We start from the raw sequence: 5,860 nt of genomic DNA, 5'->3' as shown, positions 1-5,860 counted from the left end.
CTGTAGAGAGAGGAAATGATTGAGGATGTACTCCTTTCCAACTTTTGAGGCAAATAACAGTCAGAGTTTTAAAACAAAGCAAAACACTTCCCAGTCAATAGTAACAAAACCAGTCCATAGAACTCCTTTAAGCTTTGACATATACATTTCTTTTCCAAGTAAATTGCTGTTATCTTCCACAAGTTCTTTATACAAGATTCTCAGGACCCAGAGAGCTGGACCTATACATCTGAACTGAAAGATGTCACACAAACTATCTCCATTGAGCAACAGGTGCAGTCATGGGAAAGCTGGGACTAGAACAGACACCCCCCGCCCCAGATAGTTGATACCAGCTAAAGCTGTTTTTAATATCAAAACTCACTCCATTTTAAGAAAAGTTATTCCTTTAGATACTTTACTACTTGAAATTCTTTATAGGAAACAATTTAAAGATAGTTGCCCAAAATGGCAAGGAATTGTGGCCTAAAAATATGCACATTTAATAGAAAACAATCATGTTGGTAAAAGGTTTTATCATAAAACTGTTACTTCTCCATTTAAAAGAAAAAAAAAAAAAGCACAAATCCAGGAGAGGGAAAAGGGGGTGTTGTTCAGTGTGTTTGAGTTCCAGTTCTGCAAGCTGAAAAAGCTGTAGAGATCTGTTGCACAATGTGAATATAGTTAACACTACTGAAATGTATGTTTAAAATTGGTTAAGATGGTAAATTTTATGTTGTCTTTTTACAATTTAAAACTAAGTTTTAAAGGTTAAAAAAAAAAAAGCAAACAAGAATACTCCCAATGTTCTCAAAATAGCATTTCCACTAAAAGAAACTAGGATTCCATTGTTGATTACTGGTCTGGGGTAAAAAATGTACCAGATGAGAGCAGAACACCTTATCCTATTAGATTACCAATTTGGAGAGGGATCCACTGACAAAGATGGGTGTTTACTAGTTTCCGATTGCAGCAGTAACAACCTAGCACAAATTTAGTGGCTTGAAACAACACAAATGTATTCTCTTACAAATTTGGAAATCAGGGATCTGATATCAGTTTCACTGGACTAGAGGAGGAGGAGCTGCTTCCTTCTAGAGACTCTGGGGGAGAATTCTTTCCCTGATGTTTTCAGCTTCTAGACCTGCAGTCCTTACATCCCACTTCCACCTTCCCAGCACCTTCTCCTGATCTCCTGCCTCTCTCTGCAAAGGACCCTGTGATTACAATGAACTCAGCTGGATAATTCACAATAATCCAACTCAAAATCCTTAATTTCAATACATCTGCAAAACCCCTTTTTCCATATAAGGTAACATGTGCAGCTTTACTGATTAATAAGATTTTAACTGCAATAAGCTGAAACATATCAAATATATTTAAATCTACGGGGTCATAAATTTTTTAAGTCTAATGATCATCAGATTATTTTAGGAAGCCAATTTTATTTTTAAAACAGGTAAATAAAGGAAAAGAATCTAGCATTTATCCTGAATTCTCTATATAAACTGAACTACTGAGTTACTAAATAGGGGAAAAGGGCCAAGTTTATCTTGCCTTCTTGAACCCTTATCTCTATTTTTAGAGTATTTCAATCAATAAATGAAAAGGGGGATAGTAGAATGTAATCATTTTGCAACATTAATGAACTAGTTGGACTTAGCCACCAAGCTCTAATGGTTGCTAATATCACAAAGAGGGAGACAAAAAGACATTATGCACCTCCCAATGAAAGAACATGGTGGTAGCCAGTTTCCAAGATGGCTCCCAATGAGCCTTACCTACCTAGTATACACATCCTTGTGAATTCCCCCGAAAACCGAGTAAGTTTGACAGTGAAACCAATAGGGTATTGTACAATACCAGGGTGTGACTTCCACATACAAGACATCAGATCTTCCACCTTGCTCTCTTAGATCCTTATTCTGGGGGAAGCAACAAGCCCTAAAGAAAAACCTATATGGCAAGAAACTGCCAAGAAGCTAGTACCAGTCCTTTGTGTGAGCCACCTTGAAAGCAATTCCTTCTCAGGCCTGTGCCATGGCTCACTTGGCTAATTTTCCGCCTGCGGCACCGGCACCCCAAGTTCTAGTCCCGGTTGGGGCGCCAGGTACTAGTCTTTGTTGCTCCTCTTCCAGTCCAGCTCTCTGCTGTGGCCTGGAAGGGTAGTGGAGGATGGCCCAAGTGCTTGGGTCCCTGCACCCGCATGGGAGACCAGGAGGAAGTACCCGGCTCCTGGCTTCAGATCAGCACAGCACTGGCCATAGAGGTCATAGAGGAGTGAACCAATGGAAGGAAGATCTTTCTCTCTGCCTCTCTCTCTGTCTCACTGTCTATAACTCTCTCCCTGTCTCTCTCCCTCACTATCTAACTATGTCTGGCAAAAAAAGAAAAGAAAGCAATTCCTTCTGCCCTAGCCCAACCTTCAGATAACAGCAGCACCAGCTGATGTCTTAACTGCAACTGCATAACAGAACCTGAGCTAGAACATTCAGCTAAACATTCCCAGCCCCAGACCTCCAGGCACTATGCAATATAATGTTTACTGTTGTTTTGAGCCATAATCCTAGGGCCAACATATAAAGTCATCCAAAATAGTCAAAATAGTCAAACCTCACTCTGATGAAGCTCCAACTACCAATTTATGGGAAATGCAGAAGGCAGAGAAAGATGTTAAAATATACCTCAGGGATATAATCAGAAACCTGGACCAAGAAAAAACCTAAAGAACAAATAACCCAATTTCATCAACAGTTCCTTTGCAAGGGGAACAAGAGTGAAAGAAATAAGGGACTCATAGAAGAGTCTTAAAAGACTGCAACACTTGGTGTAAGGTATGACTTTATTTGGATTTCAATCCAAACAAAATGTGAGAAAAATTATGAAACAATATGAAATTTAAAGAGGATATATTTGATAACATTAAGGCTGTGGGGTTTTCATTTTGTAGATAGGATAATTTTTTGTAGATAGGATCATGGTTTTGCAATTTTATTTATTTATTTATTTATTTGTTTGTTTATTTATTTGACAGGCAGAGTGGACAGTGAGAGAGAGAGACAGAGAGAAAGGTCTTCCTTTGCCGTTGGTTCACCCTCCAAAGGCTGCTGCGGCCGGGGCACTGCGGCCGGCACACCGCGCTGATCCGATGGCAGGAGCCAGGTGCTTCTCCTGGTCTCCCATGGGGTGTAGGACCCAAATACTAGGGCCATCCTCCACTGCACTCCCTGGCCACAGCAGAGAGCTGGCCTGGAAGAGGGGCAACCAGGATAGAATCCGGTGCCCCGACTGGGACTAGAACCTGGTGTGCCGGCGCCGCAAGGCGGAGGATTAGCCTAGTGAGCCGCGGCGCCGGCCTGCAATTTTGTTTTTAAGATATTCTTGTCTTACTAGTGTCTGCAAATACTAGCTGATAGACTAAAAAAGGGAGAGAACGATCCAACATGGGAAGCGAGATACACAGCAGACCCATAGAATGGCAGATGTCCTAAACAGCACTCTGGCCTCAGAATCAGCCCTTAAGGCACGCGGATCTGGCTGAAAAGCCCATGAGAGTATTACAGGCATGGAAAGCCAAAACACTCTGGAAAAAAAAAAAAAAAAAAAAAAAAAGAGGTACCTTTCTCTGAAGGGAGGAGAGAACTTCTACTTTGACTACGACCTTGTCTAAATATGATCAGAGTTGGTGAACTCAAAAGGCTTCCATAGCCTTGGCGACTCATGACAAGAGCCTAGGGTGATTACTGATGCCATAAACAAGAGTGTCAATTTGTTAAGTCAACAACAGGAGTCACTGTGCACTTTCTCCTCATGTAGGATCTCTGTCCTTAATGTGCTGTACATTGAGATTTAATGCTATAACTAGTACTCAAACAGTATATTTCACTTTGTGTTTCTATGGGGGTGCAAACTGTTGAAATCTTTATTTAATATATGCTAAACTGATCTTCTGTATATAAAGAGAATTGAAAATGAATCTTGATGTGAATGGAAGGGGGGAGGGAGAGGGAAAGGGGAGGGTTGCGGGTGGGAGGGAAGTTATGGGGGGGAGCCATTGTAAACCATAAGCTGTACTTTGGAAATTTATATTCATTAAATAAAAGTTAAAAAAAAGATATCCTTGTCTTTTAGTTACAGAATTAAATATTTAAGAAATATTATGGCTGGGATTTTCTTCCAAATGAGGTAGAGAGCAAGTGGTCAGGATTAGACGAAACACTTTGGGGTCATGGCTCAACAGGTTAAGCCGCAGTTTGAGAGCCACATCCCACATTGGAGTACTGGCTCAAGTCCTGAGTCCCAGCAGCTCCACTTCAAATCCAGCTTTCTGCTAATGCATCCTGGAAGGTAGAAGGTGGTGGCTCAAGTGCTTGGGGCCCCTGCCACCCATGTGGAAGACCTCAAGGGAGTCCTGGGATCCTGGCTTTGGCCTGACCCAGCCCTAGCTGTTGCAGGCATTTCGGCAGTGAACCAGCAGATAGAAGACGTCTGTCTTTGCCTTGAAGTAAATGAAAACTAGGAGGAGGGGGAAGGGGGAGAGGGAGGAAGATGGAAAGAAGGGAGGAGGGCAGAGGAACGAGAAACAGGGGCCAATGTTGTGCCACAGTGAGTTAAGCAGTTAAAAGTTCCAGCTACTCTGCTCTGTTCTAGCTCCCTGGTAATGCACCTGGGAAAACAGCAGATGATGGCCCAGACTGGGCCCCTGCCACCCACATGGACTTCCAGACTCCAGCCATTGCAGCATTTTGTGAACCAGCGGATGGAAGATTTGTCTCTCACATACTTTGCCTTTCTAATATATTCATAACTCAGATTTATGCATTTATCTGAAAGGCAAACTTGGGCAGGGGGTGGGAAAAAATCTACCTTCCCTGGTTCACTCCCCAAATGGCCACAACAGCCACGCTGGGTCAAGCTGAAACCTGGAGCCTTGAACTCAATTCAGACTCCCATGTGGGTGCAGGGGACCAAGGACTTGGGCCACCTTCTGCTGCTTACCCTGCTTACAGCAGGGAGCTGTGTCAGAAGCAAAGCAGCCAGGACATAAACCGGGACCTATATGGGACATAAGTGTTGCAGGTGGCAGCTTAACCCCCTGTGCCACAATGATGTGCCCATAAATAAACCAATCTTTAAAAAGAAACAATATTCACGGTATTCTGGTTATTGTTGAATCTAGATGATACCTTGCAAGTTCACTGTATGATTCTACTTTTGTACGGATGAAATTTTCAATGAAAAGAAAACCCAAGTGTAAGATGTTCTGAAAGCAGACTACAACTTTAATGCCCAAGCTAAAATTGTCATTCATTTTGCTTCCAAAGTCTTTCCCTACAGTAAAATTTACATTAAGGAAAAGGACTGCAAGGATACATTTATGGACAAAGGGTAACCCAGATGTCAGTGTAGATTATCTTTTTTCAAGATTCAAACAAAACCGATTCACTGCCCCTCCTCTGGACAACTGGGGATTCATTACCTCCCCTGGGATGCAGGGAAGTGAAGAGGTAAGAGAAGGTGTCTATTTCTCCTCGCCTTGGCCTGAGCTGTTTCTGCTTAGAAGCAGCACCACATCCCATGCATGTTAACCCTTTGTAAAATGTCCTGCTCTCACTCCTTGGTGAGTACCCTTGAAAAGTCATTTTCCCCCTAACCAACCAAGTGGTCTTTTGAATTATTCAGAGATCAGTAATAAAACAAAGCTTTTTCACTCCACTACACAGGCAACAAAACGATCACAGGGGTATGGGACATTTAGAGTTACATTGTACTCAGAACAAATTCTTAAGAGAAGCTGTGTTGGAAAATAACTTTTAAAACGCTATAGTTCTAGGAGGAATTAGGAGTGATTTTTTTTCCCTTTGCTTCCACCATCTAATCT

This window comes from Oryctolagus cuniculus, chromosome 6 (genome assembly GCF_964237555.1).
Source record: "Oryctolagus cuniculus chromosome 6, mOryCun1.1, whole genome shotgun sequence".
Lineage (NCBI taxonomy): Eukaryota > Metazoa > Chordata > Mammalia > Lagomorpha > Leporidae > Oryctolagus > Oryctolagus cuniculus.
This window is presented reverse-complemented; position numbering follows the sequence as displayed.